Source organism: Podarcis erhardii, assembly GCF_964252035.2.
Source record: "Podarcis erhardii genome assembly, chromosome: 3".
In the NCBI taxonomy this organism is placed as follows: Eukaryota; Metazoa; Chordata; class Lepidosauria; order Squamata; family Lacertidae; genus Podarcis; species Podarcis erhardii.
The window spans coordinates 45,318,978-45,337,504 of NC_138507.1; positions in this window are offsets into that span (position 1 = coordinate 45,318,978).

Sequence of the window (18,527 nt, forward strand, 5' to 3'; positions counted from 1 at the left end):
TTGTATGTAATTCAAAACCTTTGTATACTTTGCAATTCTTTAAAAAGTAAAATTATTAACATTGGCAACCTTTTCAGTTTTATTACGTTGCCCCTTTACGCCTTTCCACAGCAGTTATGAAGAAACCAGTCAGACAACATAAATCTACTTGCTGTTTGGCTCCCCACCCCCTAACACACAACCAGAAACAAGAGCTAATCGGATAAAAGTAATTTTGTTGTTTACAAAGGAAAATAAAGTTGTCAGTTTTTAAAAGTTCACCCCAGTGATGAAAAGCATGCTTACTCTGCAAAATCTGATTGTATTGGGGATCTTAGCAGTGCCCTTTGTAGGAATGGAATACATAACAAAATTAATTATTATTTTTGTCAAGAATTGCAAAAAGTTAAAGAATAGTTGTTTTCTACTTTGGAAAAAAGTTTGAAACCAGAGACGATTATATGTAACTGAAATGTGAAACTTAGTAATGAATTACTAGTAATGATTTTTAGAAGAAATATGTTTCTACATTTAAAAGGATTTATTGTTGCATTTTGCTATGAAACCCAACCTTCAGTCTGTGCCCTTTTAAAAGATACTAAATGGCATACATGTTTATATCTTTGAAACAAATGTAGTCAACTTGTGTAAACTAGAATTGCAGTTTTCTCTAACTGTAATATACCTTCACATTGAGGCTGGAGAAGTAAACAATTATTGGTATATAGACAATGTTAGCCATACTTAGAGTAGACCGATTGAAATTAATGGGCATCAGTAACAGTCTAATTTAGTGGGATACAACCATAGGCTGCATTTTTACTATTATACACAGGCATACTAGAAATATGCCTTTTAGTGTGTATAGGATATAACAATATAAAATACAATCCAGTCACTTTTAAGTCCACATGCTTAACTCTCCCACTGAATTCAATGGGACTTAAATGTGCTTACTTATATAACTGTTTACAGATTTCAAACAAAATCTCCATTTACAAACTTTTCAATTACTGCAGTTATGTTTAAATTAATACAAATAGAAAGTTCAAAGTGTTGTACCTGCCTTATAGCTTCTGGATAACTTAAGATACATTAAGAATACTATAAATACTTTCTCCCATTAAATTGGAGACTACATACAGTATGTTGAAATAGGAGAGCACAAGCAGAATCACAGGCACAGTAAAATTACTGCTTTATATTGCTCTTTATCTCCTCAGTGTGTGCATATGTATTTGTGGAGGAGAAAAAACAACACTGAACTGTCCTAATCCCTGCCCTAACTAAGCATTCTTATCAGGAAGTAATTCCCATTGTAATCAATATTTTTTACTTTTGAGTGAGCATGGTTAGGGTTTAAGTGTAAATTGGGTGGGGAACCTCAGGTCCAATACAACTCTCCAGACTTATCTGTCTGGACTTTGGACCTTCCCCTTCCTCCAGGCTACATCACTTACTGGCCTGTTCTATGCCTTCCTTGAGTGGTTTTGATTGGCGTGTGTTCTTGAACTGTGACAATGCTTTTGGCTTGCCCTGGTACAGAGGACTTATGTGTTTAGAATCATCTGACTTTTGCACGATTGGAATGTAGCCTATGGTACAAAGGTAAAGAGTCACACTTGTTGCTCCACCCACTTTACCTCTGGTCCCACCCACCACCAGCATGTGGCCCCAGATATATTCTCACGGGACAACGGGGCCCTTGGGCTGAAAGGAGTCCTGGGGCAAGTAATTTTGCACAATTTAAGGCACCATTTTGTTATTCTACATCCGTTTCTTAGTATGTTTGGTATTATTGTAGCAGTGACTCTAACTATGGCGGAAGAAGCACCTAGTTCTAAAGAGGGGAAGGAATCTTAGGGCTGGGCAATATGTGGTTTTCAACATCGTGATGTATCGCCAGCTAAACATTGTGATATATTGATACAGTATATCAAGATGTCTGAAATAAGAATTGAACAATGTAAAGGCAAACAGTAGGACTGGGCAATACAGTGGTACCTCGGGTTAAGAACTTAATTCATTCTGGAGGTCCGTTCTTAACCTGAAACTGTTCTTAAGCTGAGGTACCACTTTAGCTAATGGGGCCTTCTGCTGCTGCCACCGCACAATTTCTGTTCTCATCCTGAAGCAAAGTTCTTAACCTTAGGTACTATTTCTGGGTTAGTGGAGTCTGTAACCTGAAGCATCTGTAACCTGAAGAGTCTGTAACCCAAGGTACCATAGTATCTGGTTTTCAACATTGTGATGTATCGCCAGCTAAACATCATGATATACCAATATATCAGTGTCTGAAATAAGGATGAAGCTTGGCTGACTTCACGGTTTTCCTCATGTTGTCATTGTTGCATAGCATACACACACACATCATGATTCATGATATATTGCCAGGTCAAAAATTATTAAACCAGTATCACGATATGAACTTCAAACTGGTTTTGGACAATATATTGATATATCCCCTAGAAAGGATCTTACAGCAGGTAGAGCTAGATACACTTTCTACTAAGCAGCAGAGACTGGTTTCCTTGGTGCATCAGATAAACTTAGAAGGAGCCTGAGTTCAGGACAGTTTGAGAAACACTGTTTGATGAAGTATAACTTCCTATAACAGCAATGAAACTTCACTAGATTCATTCCCTATGATGCTGTGCATTATTCTAATAAAGCTCCATTCCAATCGTCAATTTGCCGACCATACAGCAAGCCACAGCCCCACTGATTTAATTAGCTGTGCACTTCACTCATGATTAGTAGTGGGTTGCTGTCCTTAGCAATGTCACTCACCCAAAATATATAAAATGAAAGAAGGGGACAGAATAAAAACTTGCTGTTACTGGAGCTGCACCAGCGATGTACCACAGCAATCCCAGTGCCGTATAGAATTTCTGTACATATCATGGAAATTGCTTTAATTTTAAGAGCCTGACAGAGGTAAGCACTTTTTCCAAAGATTTATTTAATACGTATATCTTGTTCCTAGTTATCTGCTACTTAGGTTACTGACGAAGTCTGCATTGGCTTCAGTTCAGCAGGTCTTCAGCATCAAAGACTTCCACCCTGTTCACTATCTTTGGTGTTACACTATCTTTGGTGTAATTAACTCCAACATAATATAAAATATATAGGGTGTTACAGCTTTAGGCACATTAATGTTACTTGTGCAACATTTTGTTGTACCTATAACAACACCTAGAATGTTTATCCCCACCAGAGGAGCACCTCTGGTGGGGATAAACATTCTAGGTGTTGTTATAGGTACAACAAAATGTTGCACAAGTAACATTAATGTGCCTAAAGCTGTAACACCCTATATATTTTATATTATGTTGGAGTTAATTACACCAAAGATAGTGGGGCCTACTTCACAGTAAACATGCAAAAGATTGGTGTGCACCTTTCTTTGAGTAGCATCATACAAAATATGTTTTGATATGAAGGTAAACACCAGTGAAAATTGGTAATACTGGGGTGATGATATATACAATGTTTAGCCAAAAGATCAATGTGTTTTGTCATTATTTTTAGATGCATTGTGATTTTTCATTGCATTGCTTTAAGGCTGATGTGGTTGCTGCCCTGGGATTTTTTTGGGGGGAAGAATGAGGTACATTTAATAAATCATTTACATTCAGCTTCTATAAAACCAAAGAGCCCTAAATCTTAAAGATATTTTTTCCCATTTCTCTTTTTGTTTTCAAACTTATAAAACAAATCAAACGTATGAAATAGCATCTAATTAATTCTGGTTTTGGTATATCTACATTCCCTACTAGGATACACACCTAATTTGAAATCTTCTTTGATTTTGACTGACCATGCTGTTTTCTTTTCCAGTACCTTTTGGTAATATTTCTTAACACTTTTTGTTTGTTCTGCAGTGGTACGTTATAGAATCTACCCTGACTCATCCTGCTGGGTAGGTGCTATTTACCTTCTGTGAAGAAGAACAGATAGAAAAAAAGAAATAAAATGTTACTTACAAGTAAACTCAAACACCTATGGGGAATAAACTATAACCATCAATTTCCCCATAAAATTCCATGCCAAAAAGCCACTGGAGGCTCCATACAACTCAGTAGGTTACAGCTCAAAAACCATCAAATTAAAAGTTTAACCGCAACAATAAAATCAGAAGGCTGCTTTCTGAAACTGGTATTTTTAGTAAGTGAACATTTGCACTCCCTAGGCAAGTTTCTGCACAGTTCAAAATGGCCTGAATCCAGGTCCACCTTGTTAACAGTGACTGATTCATATGTTACATTTCCCACTCGTGGAATCTTTCCTGATTCTCATGCTTGAATTCCTATGGGGAAATTCATGAAACATTGTGTTCGAGCATGCAAATTGCTTGTTTAGCTATCCGTTTACTTCAACTGAACTCCGAAACTAGAAAGGCTTATGCTAGTGTGGAAGCAAGTCACATGTAGAATCTGGCAGTGGCATCATTTACAGAAGCTAGATTGACAACTACTGAACAAGAGCACTCTCGCTGATGGCACCTTCCCTGATACAATCCTTTCCAAGAGAGCCTGCCAAATACAATCCCTCCAGACTGCGGCCCAATTCATGTTTTAATAGAACAGCATGGCTACCACTTCCCTGTGGCTGTCTGGACATTTGAAAGACAGAATTGTGTGGGGTCACAAGGATCACACATAATGATGGATGAATTGGGTCTTACTTAGATCAGGACGGTTTCTCAAAGTGTGCTGAAGAATAAGATTTGACCATGGATTGGGAAGAATATCTTGAATACCAGGCATTTCCACCTACACAAATAAGGCTTAGACTGAGCCTTGAGTGCTCGTGTATTTCATTGCTGTATTTTGAAAGCCCAAAACGTACTTGGGATAAGCTTTCTAATGAACACAAAGGGGCTAACTTCTGAGTAAACACACACACATAGACATGAAGTTCAAGTCCGCTCTTCTGACTGAGCAAGTCTCAGAAAAATCTGCCTTTCGGGAGATTGATTGCTTCCTAAATTACTCTAGTGAGTATTTGGATATTTATCCTAACCTGTTAGTCAAACATGCTTGTCACAGATGAGTGAATCAATGCCATTGACTGCTATCATTTGTGACTAGCAAAAATGGTTCCCTGAAATCTCCCAGAAGCGATTATAATTCCTCAGTTTCTTTATGGTTCCAGTTCCAAAGTACATGGAATTTACACGAATTACAATCCTGGCTATATTGCTTGAATGTCTTAAACCACCAAAGGAAAGTCTCTAGACATATCAGACTACTAATAGTGGTTTGACACACACTGATCACAGTATTGTCATATGTACATTTCTTTAAACCAAGGGCTGAGTTGTGGGGAAACAATTTCTACCAATCTTATGCATATTATGGACAGAATGGGAACCTCTGGCATCACTATGAGATTTTCAGCCAAATGTTTGGAATAAAAAAAGAAAATCTAAACAAATGGATGCCATAATACTGATTAAATGTGTAATTGAAGAAACAATACTTAAAGACAGAAAAATAGAGAAGTCCAAACTGGCAAGAATCTTGTCTGTTGTGTCATTGGAATAGCAAAGTTGTTGAGAGGTCAGACTTACACAATAGGAAGAGAGCTCCATGCTTGCTTCTGGTTTTATGTATATTTATATGCGTACTCACTAATAAAACGAAATATTGCTTTATGTACTCCTGTCCCCTGAACACGGACAGCAATTTGGTTTCCTTTGCTGTGAGGTCATTGGAGGCGTACTTGAGTTTATTTACAAATACACAAGTTTAGCCTAGGGGGAGGACCAGCTGAAACACACTGACAGGAACAGTCCACTGCTCCCACATCAGGTCTTCAGGAAGACAGACATCGCCTTAAAGATTCTTATACAGTCCAAACTTCACTCTCTCCACAAATGTCTTCTTGTTTACATTAACACCAGCTTGGGGTGGCAGAGAGAGCAAGAATCATCACCCTTCCAGATATTTCATGGACTATCCCTAAGGCTGTTGAGAGCTTTCAACCTTTAAATTCCATAACAAAATAGACAGTTGCAAAGACCATTAAGTTAATTCCCGGCAGCCTTGTTGGTCCAGTCACTTTAGCAGACTCCAGTGTAACAGTCATAGAATCACCATGTTGGAAGAAACCCCTAAGTCACCCAGCTCTCAATTACATGGCAATATGTAAAAATCAAACAAATGTTACTGACGGAAGGAGCGGCAAAAGCAGGTCTGAAAACTTCCACCACAGAATGCAGATGTAGGCAAACAGGCTAGAAATTCTTTTGTCAAAAAAAGGTTGCTTGTTTTAACAACAGAAAGTCAAAATTCCTTCCTCATACACTGTAGTATATTGCCTTATTCTATTTAATTCAAATGTATGTGTACGTTTATAAAATCTCTATATTCCTTTGGGGTGATTATTTCACCTTTTGCTTTTTGCACCAACGTAGTCTACTAAAATGTATGGACCAAATGACAAAAGGTGTGCAGAATATTTTCATATGCTGGGTACTTTTGTTTCCTTATAGATGACTCATTCCCCTCCATTTGCTTCTCATCATTTACATTGTACAATCCCTGCTCATGTAATTCCTTTCCTGCCACATGCTAAAGCAAATCCTTTTTCACTTATTCTTTTCTTAGTAATGATTTGTGAATGAGCTCCCCCAAGCAAATCATCCCATTACACAACTCCTTCACTCCCTTTCTTCAAATCACTCCCACAGAAGCCACACACAGTGAGCTCTGTTCTCCTCCACAAAACCAATTCATGTTCCTTCCTCTAAATATGTGTAATCACTTTTGCTTAGATACGTAGATTACAATTACACATATAAGATTACCTCCATATATCCTCAAGCAGTTAATTGTGTGTGTGCATATACATTTGAATTATGATATCCCTTTCACACTTCCACCTACATACCATCCGACATTTGTCAGAGAAAAACATAAACTTGTCATACATTAAGCAAACAAGGAGGTCATTGTAGAGCATTTAGCAAGCCTAATGAAAGATAGCAAGCTTCCTTTTGGGACTGGCAATTTTCTCCCAATTTTATTTTATTTTTTTTTTTTTGTAAAAACAATCAGATATAGTTCCTTTTCATAACCAGATGCAGCATCTTAAAAAAATTTTTTGGTAGCAAGTCAGAATCAGATATAAGCACATTTTTGTCTCTCGGATTCTAACTTTTCGTAGGTTTTAAGCATTCAGTACACCTTTACAAAGCTGTCAGTTTCGCTTCCCAAGCAAGCCCAGTATGGCTACAGTTTACAGTATTGCTACAAATTGCGAATATATAAGCAAGCTACACAGGGGAGGGGTGGGGTCGTTCATAAAGCAAGTCATGCATCAAGGTGAAGGGAAGTGGTAGCAACGTTGTGGCAATTTGTTGTGATCATGATGGGAGGGGACAGTAACAGAAATGCGATGTCACACTCATGCGTTTGCTTCTCCAGCATAGTAGTATTTTTGTGCACTGTCTGTAACTTTCAAATGCTGCCTTCCCTTGCTTTCCAATATCTCCCACCCTTTTCACGTGATATTTCACATTTGTACAGGTATACCAATATGTGCTAAAGATGCCATGATTGTGCGACACATACAGACTACAGTGGTACCTCGGGTTACAGACACTTCAGGTTACAGACGCTTCAGGTTAGACTCCACTAACCCAGAAATAGTACCTCAGGTTAAGAAGTTTGCTTCAGGATGAGAACAGAAATCACATGACGGTGGCGCAGTGGCAGCGGGAGGCCCCATTAGCTAAAGTGGTACCTCAGGTTAAGAACAGTTTCAGGTTAAGAACGGACCTCCAGAACGAATTACCGTAAGTTCTTAACCCGAGGTACCACTGTGATACTTTGTATTGGAATGATAATGTGTGACAACCGGCAGACAGATGTATGTGAAAGGTATTTGACAATATTTTACGATGTTTATGACTACCCACACACAGTGAAGCAGGATGTAGCCCAGCACTGACCACATCATAAGGCCTGGAGAAGGCAAAGACTGGTGAATTCTGCACAAGTAGGGTGGGCAGGAGCCATTTTGGGCAAAAGCTTATGTTAGGAACATAGGAAGCTGTCTTGCTCTGTCCATCTAGCTCAATATTGTCTACACTGACTGGCAGTTGTTTTCCAGGGTTTCAGGCAGGAAATATCTCCAGCCCTACCTGGAGATATGAGGGATTGAACCTGGGACCTTATTCTTTGATGGCAAGTGCTCTACGACTGATCTACTTCCCTTTACCACTATCTCATTGGCACCTAATCAAACTTTGGGAGTAGTCCTGGCACTTTCATTTAGGAAATTATCTTTCTGGATATCTTTGTATGTTTGTAAAATAGTGCTTAAGAACTGTTTTTCTATAGAATTCAATTCTGTGTAAAGTTATACAGTCACTGTCCCTTTAAATGGGTCTTAAAGACTTTCAGAAGCTATTCTTACATACAATTGGTGCTGTGTGGTTTCATTATGGTCAAGATATGCCAGTTTATTGTAGGTTTTGTGCTCTTTTGAAATGTGGTTTTAAAAATGATTTTAGTTTGTGTATTGTGCAAATTGCTCTGGGGATTTCCCCCCCCCCCCCAGCAAAAGTAATCTATAGATCTGTTTTTTATAAATAGATTGATACATAGTCACAAGTGGAAAGGAAGTTTGATCTATGATTGAAGATGATGCAGCAAAAAAGCAGCAAGCACATTTGAAAAGCTAAGCAGGGTTCAGTATGGTTTCAAATTGGGTGGGGGACTACATACTGAGATTTCTGCATTGCAAGGGGTGGACTAGATGGTCCTCAGGCTCCCTTCCAACTCTATAATTATATGATTCTATGTATACAAATTATATTTGTGAGAGGCTTTTTTTTTTTTTTTTTTTAAAAAAGAGCCAACACCTGTCTTCTACCCATACAAGTATGGTCTCATTCTGAACATGGAACTACCGTATTTTTCGCCCCATAGGACGCACCGGCCCATAGGACGCGCCTAGTTTTTTGGTGGGGAAATAAAAATAAAAAATTATTTCCCCCCCAGGTGCGGGGCTGGGGTGGGGGAAGCCAGAAGCTTGGGGTATGCTGAGCTCAGCGCGCCCCAAGTTTCTGGGTGCCGGCAAGCTCTCCGCTTGCTGGGGAGAGCTGCGTCTCCCATGGCTAGCGGATAGCTTCCTGAAGCCTGGAGAGCGAGAGGGGTCGGTGCGCACCGACCCCCCTCGCTCTCCAGGCTTCAGCAAAAGCCTGCATTCGCCCCATAGGACCCACACACATTTCCCCTTCATTTTTGGAGGGGGAAAAGTGCATCCTATAGGGCAAAAAATACGGTACCTTTAAAATCCCATTTGAGTAACAGTTCCAGAAAACTTTCCATAGTTCCCCTACCCACCATTAATTTGGAACCATTTGCTCTGCTACTGGCACAAGAGTCTGGAGTCAAAGATCAGGGCCTTTGGTCTTCACTTCACTTCACTTGTGAGATATTCGCTTTGCATTTGTATGAATGAGATAAAGTTTTCAACTACCCAAGATGGCTGCCTGTTGTTTGAAACAGCAACAGCACTCCAGATTGTTTAAGACAGTATAACCAAGCACTGTGGGAAAATCCCAAATCCCAAAGTGATGTACTGTAGTGTGTGTGTACATTCACACATGTATAAAGGAGCTGCCTTCTAACAAGTCAAACCACTGACTGGAAATGGCTCTCCAGGGTTTCAAACTGGAGTCTTTGCTAGCCCTGCCTGGAGATGTGAAGGATGTTGTACACTGCCTTGTTGTACACTAAATTGTTTTGAATGCTTTCTATCCACCTGGTATTAGGAGGAAAAAGAGAAGATAATTTATCAATGTCTTTGTCCAAATGTCTCAGCTGTCAGAGATGGAGGTGGCAAATGAAGAGAGGCCACTCTTGGTTGTGTTGCCTATACAATTGCTCCCTTTTCCCACCAAGTAAAAACCACTTTATTATTGGAGGCCTTTTAAAAGCTTCATAATTCCAAACCGCCACCACCCATGTTGGTTTTCTTGCTGGTTTTGTCTCTTCTCTCCATTTTTATATTGAATGGTTGTTGGCCATATTTTGTGAGCTGCGTTTGGGATCTTTGATCAAAGTGGTTAATATTTGTTTGTTTGTTTGTTGCCCTTAAATCTCACTTTTCCTCTAAGGTGCTAAAGGTGGCCTGCATTGTTCTTCTCTTCACAACACCCCTGTGAAGCTGAGAGGCAGTGACTGGTCCAAGGTCACCCAGTAAGCTTCATGACTGAGTGGAGATTTTAACCTTGGTCTCCCAGGTCCTAGTCCAATACTCCACCCACTATACCACAAGTTGCAGGCTTAGTCTTTCTTTAAAAACAAAGAAACCACCAAGTCAAAGTTGACCATTCCTCCAAATTTTGCCTATTTGTGACAGGCTAAAATAGTCTCCCCATACAGGTTTTTAAAGCTTATGAGTCCACATATATTTGGAATATTTACCATAATGGATGTCAGCCGGGTTCATAGAAAGGATACCACAACATCTTTAACCAGGCCTTTGGCTGATCAACATCTATTGCCCTTTCAAAGGTGTTGCAGAAGGGCGGATTATTGTGTTGTCTTTGTTCTTAATTTTGTTATGCATTTTGTTTTGTTTTTATATTGTAATTTTATGTTGTGAACCACCCTGAGATCTATGGGTATGTAGCAGTATACAAATGTAATAAATAAAAATAAATAAATACAGTGGTACCTTGGTACTCAAATGTCGAAGAAATTGGCTCCCAAATGCCAAAAACCCAGAAGTAAGTGTTCCAGTATTTGAATGTTTTTTGGAAACCGAACATCCGATGCTGCTTCCACTTGAGTGTAGGAAGCTCCTGCAGCCAATCGGAAGCTGCGCCTTGGTTTTTGAATGATTTTGGGAGTCGAACAACTTCCAGAATGGATTAAGTTCAAGGACCAAGCTACCACTGTAATCACTTTGAAAGCAAGGCTAATTCTGTCAGGCTTCAAAGAGCTGCGTTCAAGCTGGTCTCTCCAACAGAAGGCACATCATTAGCTTGCCTCAAAGTGATGCCATAACCAGTGGTAGGTAAAGCTCATGTACAGCAATCCCAGTACAAACCTGCATGAGCAGTACAGCATTAGAGGGACTGCTTAATTCAGATCATAAAGGCATGTCTCAGCCCATGATGACACAGGAAGAGAAGTAAATGAAGGAAAACAGGATGATTAAATGCTTGGAAACTTTTGTTGCAATATTCAGGAAGTATACAAGTTTTCCTAATTCATCATACTATTTATTTATTACTAGTAAATTAATGGGCTTCTGAAAAGAATTCATTACCCTTTTACACACACTGCTACTTGCGGATCATTTATTCATCTGTGTTATCTAGTGTGACTAAAAACAGCTGTAATTACATTGTTAAACACTGATTAATAAGCAGCCCACATCACTAATAAAAGGAAACAAGCTAAAAAATAAAGTGCAGGCTCATTTAAAAAATAAAATAAAAAATGCAACCCCATCCTTAACAGATCTACTTGGAAGTACATTGCATTAATTCAATCGGAATTACCTTCAAGCAAAATATGCTCAGAATTGTCGTTGGTTGTATAGTTGTATAAAAACCTCTCTTTTTCTTCTGCAAAGAATGATTTGGCAGATGAATAGGAGAAGAGTAATGGAAATAAATAACTAAAACATTTCCCTGGGAATGAATACGGGACTTAACCAATATTCATTTCAGCCTGATGTCATTTTCTTTGAGAAACACGAGTAAGCAGGTTTGTTTACATGAAGACAGACTGAGCCGACAATCCTAGGTCTACTTGCCTGCAAATAAGCCTCAATGAACTCAATTAGAATTTCTTTTGACTAAATATTGACAGGATTGTGCTTTCAAGCTTCAATCCTATAGACACTTACCGGGCAGTAAGTCCTAATGAGTACAGCGGTACTAACCTCTGAGCTAACACGCATAGATAGGATTGCACTGTTAATTCTACCAGCAAAGCAGCATTTCCTCAGCATGAATAACATGTTTAGTTCTTCAGACAAGTATATTTTGCATACTTATATTAATTATGCAATTAACTTTCCAGCCATGTTGAGTCTGGGTCTGTTTTATGGATTAGCGACAGGGTGACACATTAAGCCACCTCAGCATTTCATTATTATTTTTTCTGGGAAATTCAGTTTGATGGGAGCAACATATCGCAAATTGTTAAGTGTCGGAAATTGGAACAGCTGCTAATGGAAAACAAGAATGCCTCAAACTCTTGATAGAATCAAGCTACTTACTTTTACAGTATGAAGTTATAGGGATTTAAAATGAACAATAAGGCTTTTAAGAAAGCTTTCACATCAACGTTTTCAAGAACAACCTGTCCTAAAAGATCAGTAGGGCTCATTAATGCATATTAAAAATTGAATTAATTATTCTTTTCAAACAATGAAACAATGTTGCAGTGTCTGACTCAATGCAAGGAGTTAGGGAGAAATTACACATTGTATACAAAACTGTATACCAGGAGCCTGATGGTCCTATTATTCTTTTGAAAAGCTGTTTTGGAAGGGGGCAATTCAAAGCAGAGTGTCAAGGGGTGCAAGTTCTTTTCTCATCTACCATATTTCTGATAAAAATCTTCACCTTCATGCAGCAGCATTCTTTGCAGTATTATAGAAGGAGGAATATCAGTACATAGTAGGAATATCAGTACATAAGGCTGCAATCCTATATTTTGAACTAAGCCCAGTTGATTGCAATAAGACTTCTGAGTGGACATGTATAGTATTGATAGTCATCCAAACTCATCCTTAGTATTCTGGAAATCTTTCTTCCTCCTTGTCCTGGAGAATTTTGTAAATCAAGAAAGGGGTACATCTTCCTTTTATCTCCTTTAATAGATAACCACTAGCCATACTGTCTGGGTTTTCTGGGTAGGCTAACAGTCTCTAGACAACCATAGGTTCTCCATCTTGTTGTAAATGAGGATTTTTTTTGTTCTCCTGTATGATTTACTTGTACTGCTGTGTGTTAATTGGTTTTATGTGGTTTGCACATTACAGAGTGTTACTGTTAATTTGTTGGCCTTGGTAGTGATTGTGTGATTAATAGCGGTTGGAGTCTTCTGTTGCTAGGCCTTACCACAGGTGAGAATACTAATTTACTTGACTACAACAGTTATAAACAAACTTCTATAGCCAGCTGCTCCCACCACAGCTTTCCGTTACAACAGAAGTTGATGGAAACATTGGGAGGAAAACCAAAATGGAGAAGAACATGTGGAAATCACTACATTTTAAAACCACAGACTTTTATATCGAGAATATTCCTGCCCCTCTACCTGCTAAAAAAAAAAAAAACCCAGTCTTTCCCAAGCCACAGTAAATGTCTGAAAGAAATTAAGATTTCAAGTATCTTGCAATTTTACATTTAGCAAACAGAAAACTTCTATGCAGCCACCCCTGCTGGCCTTTCATAAGATTTCATATAGTCAGACTATTCCAGTTTAGGCAGAAAGTCTACAGCTGAGATTAGTACACACAATGCATCTTTCCTAGAGTGTACCTTCCAGAATTTTAGCTGGTATGCCTCCTCTTTGACTCAGCTAGTCCTCTAAAGGCTAGGGAGACCAGAAGGACAATTGAATGGCTCCCACCACTTAGAATAAGAGATACAGTACTTAGAGTTGATTTGCCTATGTTCCACCTATTCCTATTTACTGAGAGCAGTTTCTTCCCCCTTTTCTGCAAATAACCATCTCTAGTTTACCTTTCAAAATGGTGAACATGTGTACAAATACACACTAGAGTGCACTACCTTCTCTTACACACCCTGCTGCTTGTTAACGGCTTATCCAGATACTTAGTAAATGTTGCTGACTACTTGGGTTGCAGCTGTTCTGCAATAAATAAAACCAGATCCATTGTGAAATTTAATATTCTGTTAAAATTCTTAAGTTTTCCAAAAAAACGAACCTGTTATGGCCAGCCTGGTTATGTGCCCTGCTTTAAAAGCCAGTGCAGGGCAGGCTATTGCAGGTGAAAGGAATATGGCCCATTGAGAGGAACTGTCAGTCATTTATAATAGTGGTTGCTGAGGCAGAAGTGGATTGGGCAGAGATCTACACAGAGTGAAGATAACAAATGTGTACGTATCCCTATATGAATCAGTCAGATGGAGGTATGGATTTACACACACAAAGAGTGAAATGAAGTAAAAAGTACTAGCAAGAGCACAAATGTTTTTGAGTACCGTAGTTCTTTGCACAAATTTGGATTTAATAACACATGATCTATGCTCTGTGTTGATTCTTTTACGTTGGCGGTGAAATCCTATACATGTCAGAAGTAAATCCCATTGTGTTCAATGGAGCTTTCGCCCAACTAAGTGGGTCTAGAACTGCAGGCTTACTCCGATTGCACAGGTATCTGAGATAAATAAAGATTTGTGTTGTTGCATGCATTTTGGTAGGTGTTGGGGTGCATTTTACACTAGTGTTTTAGTTTAAAATCTTTTTTTTTATGGTGAGCTGCGTTGAGAGGGCTTTTTGTTCTGAAAATAGTAAAAGACAAAACTTACAGCTCATCTATAAATTGAGGTAAGCAATACAGTACATAATTAATGGGAGTGAACCTGCTTAGATTGTTACTGTGTTTGAATGCATACTACGTTCAAATCCATATAAAGCTATGTAAGAAAAAGAGGCTTTAAATCTAGGGGCTCCCCCAACCTCTGATACACAGGTTTTCTACCATATTATTATTATTATTATTATTATTATTATTATTATTATTACTACTACTACTACTACTATATAAACAGAGTTTCATTTTGTTTTTCCATGGAAAAAATGGGAACTCCATACCTTATAGTTTATCTATATTTGTGTATGGCTATTATTTTTTAAAAAGCAAATAAAGCCACACCTTTCATGATAAGACTACAAGCTGCCTATTTAATATGGATTGAGCAGTATGGAATCTGAAGATGACCAAACAAGAAAAGCCACACACACATATACCAACTTCTGCTGCTAGGAAGTTTAAAATGCCGGTAATATGTTTTCAAAAGCTGTTATTATTGATGGCATTATTACTCTTCAGCCAAAAGTTATATATTTGGGAAAGCTACTGGATGGGAATGGTAACGTATCTGATCTCTCACTCCCAGACTTGTATACTTGAACATTTGCAGGATATCCATGCTATAACTCAGCACTGATGACATGATAATCCAGGGTTATGGATGTTGTATGTAATGGTGGGAATAAAGAAGTAACACTTTCCGTGTGTGTACTGAATTTATAATTTTGCTTTCCTGGTTGTTTCAGTATATCTTGCACGAAAATGCACAAGCCAATTATTTTGCATTGTTGCGCATCAAGTGGATGCCATGTTCTGTAGAAGATACTATATGTTTCTAGCATGGATGGCACAGGGATTCACAAACCACTGGATTTGACAATGCCGGTGCCTATAATAATTCTATCACCATGAGCCAACTCCAAACCTGGGGGGGGGGCAGGAAATATTAAGAATAAAATCTAACAGTTTGATCCTAAATATTAGTATAGTAGCCTCCATCTTACTTTTTTATGTGCAGTGACACCAAAATACAGTATGTATATTAAGCATAAAGGCAATCTGTATATCTCTGTTGGTTAGAGCATGGTGCTGATAACACCAAGGTTGCAGGTTTGATCCCCCTACAGGACAGCTACATAGTTCTGCATTGAAGGGGACTGAACTAGATGATCCTTGCGGTCCCTTCCAAAGCTATAATTCTGCGAGACATTATATAAAAAGGACATGCATAATACTTTTGTGTAACACCCACCCTTGACATATTCTTTATGTTTCCAGCTGTAGATTTCTAATAAATACTTGGTCATAGAATGAAACTACAGATGTTGGTGGATTGCATAACTCCTTGGCTGAAGTGAATACTCGAAGCCCTGAGTTTTTCTCCAGCTAGCGTTTTACAGCCTCTGCTCTGGCTTTGGTGATGGGAAGAATCCAGCACGAGAAGAGTGGTCAGACCTATCTGTCTGTCTAGCTGACTGGCTTTTCTTGTTTCCCTCCTTCCTTACTAACAGCCACACCTGGTATGTTAGGGAATGTAATTTTTCCAGGGCACCAGATGTTGCCAGGGGTGCCTTGGGAAAACTGAAACTTCCAGCACTCCAGGTGCCAGGATTGGGAGAATGCAGACAGAGAGGAGGAGAGCTAGACATCTCCGCTTCTGTAACTGTACTAGGTGAGGGAGGCAGCAGCAATGAGGGGCAAAGTTAACATTATTCTGCTGCAAAGAACTTTTTCTCCAAGCATTCTCCACTGTTTTAATTTTTGGTTCCAATCTAAAATGTTCCAGAGGGAGCTTACCCTCCTCTAAGTAGAGATGGAGAATTCAATGGAGGTTTCAAACAGAGTTTAAAAGAAGCCTATTAAGCACGTTTAGGTTGCACCTTGTATTGTACTTCATTATCAGAGAAGTTTATTGCTATTTAGGCCCCATTATTATAAGTGCATAGCATGCTTTTATTACCCTCTAATATGTGTAAAGTTCTTTTTTTAAAGAAACAGATTCAGCTCACCTCCTGTGTGACTGTGGTTAGATGCTGTGGAGTTGTAAATTCTCCATTTAAAGACTGTACATCATAAAAAACATTATAGTTTTATTAATGATCGTGTAGGTTTAACATACTGTATAATAAAGGATCAATGCTATAACATGATTAGCTACCTTATGTTATATGATTTCGGCTAATGAGGAAAGACAGCTCAACAGCCACATGACAAGGGGTGGCAAAATGTGACTTATTGACAAACAAGGAAGCTTTTCCTGCTTACGTGTTGTTGCTCCTTTTTGTACTTCATTTAAACTAGAAGCCTTTGTCTTATTGGTAGAATGGTGTTCAGCCTTTTGTTTAGGGTCTTTTACCTTTAACCAGGCTTGTGGGAGATCTTTTAATATTTCTTAGCATTAGATTTACTTGCCCAGTAAATATAGCTGATGAAAGAGAAGCTGGCGATCCATAAAAGACCAGGCTGCAGGGATCCTCATTAATCTTCTAATAGTTTTTGCTGTCATCCGTCTTGAAAGTTCCTTGCCTTGTAAAGTATTTGTGGTGAAAGCTGGAGCACTCTCGGCCTTCCACTAAGCAGTGACTTCCAGCCAGATCTCCAACAAAAGCTTTCAAACAGTTTTAGCTTCAGCTGTGTCATTGGCCCAGGTTTTCCACCATAAAAGGGAAAATATTGTTTGTTTAACTGGGTGTTACAAAGCCAAGGAAAGGATCAGGAGCAGAGGCAGAAAAAGCAAAAAGACACCCCCCCCCCAAATTTCATTCTCTCTCTCTCTCTCTCTTACACACACACACATACACACACACACACACACACACACGAGTCTTGCTATCTACACTCAGTAATGTGATTAGTAGCTTGTCTTGCTATGGGGAGTTGATAAAATAAAGCATTTTTGAATTAATTCTGTATATCAAAAATTTTGTTTTGTTGTTGTAAAATTCAGAAGACTAAGTTGAACAGTCTGATTAAAAGAGCCTCGGAATGATCCACAACCGATGGGGCTAAATTGGCTCAAATGAAATGACTGCATTCTACTTTAACAAATTTATAGATTGGACTGGCATGGTTTCAGAATGCACATTTACCATATAGCAAGTCCTTACTTCTAAGCAAATGAGCATAGGATTGGGCTGCTGGGCTGCAATCCTATGCATACTGAGCTGGGTGTGGGCACAACTGCATGTAAAGGAGCTTACCTCTGAGTAAGCATGGGTGGATCCTATTATTATTATTATTATTATTATTATTATTATTATTATATTGGGTGATTTCAAAGTGGTGAGTGAAACAATGGTTAAATGTGCTTGTTGTTCAGAGCTTGTCTTTCTGCATGAGAAACAATCTGTACACCTATAAGGATTTTTTTAAAAAAATGTGTTCCCAATTAGTTTTAGAAAAAGAAGGCACTCATCTGGACTAGGAACAAGTCCCTTCTCACCATCTGTTATGGATTTTTGTTTTGAGTTATAGACCCCCACATTCCATTAAAGAACTAAGTTTTAAAACACTGTTATAAAGTGCTAATATTTGGATAACCCACAATGGCCAGGTAAGTACAACTTCACATGAGAACTGGGATCCGACCACACATATAGCTTTCAGCCCCTTTGGGAACACACACACATGTGCTAATTATTACAGGGTAATTTACAAAAATGAGAACACAGGCTGCGTACAGACAACATCCTATTTAAGGCTGAAGCAAAAAGTCAAATGTGGTTAAATTAGGATGGATGATGACAATGAATGTAAGCAAAAAAAATTGGCATGGGCTTAGCAGTTAAGGGTCAAATTAGAAACTGGGCTACAGTCCCATAACATATTTATCGGTTGTAGGTGAACAGAAGGCCGGGTTGTATTCACAGGGCAATCTGTGAGCAAACTTACTTGGGAGTAAGCCCCGCAGGAACTTAGGTTAGAATAGAATGGTGCTTTCAGGCTATTTCCCCCTCTCAAAATGAAAATGCATCTGAGCTGTACAGAAAGAGGGGCTCTAAACA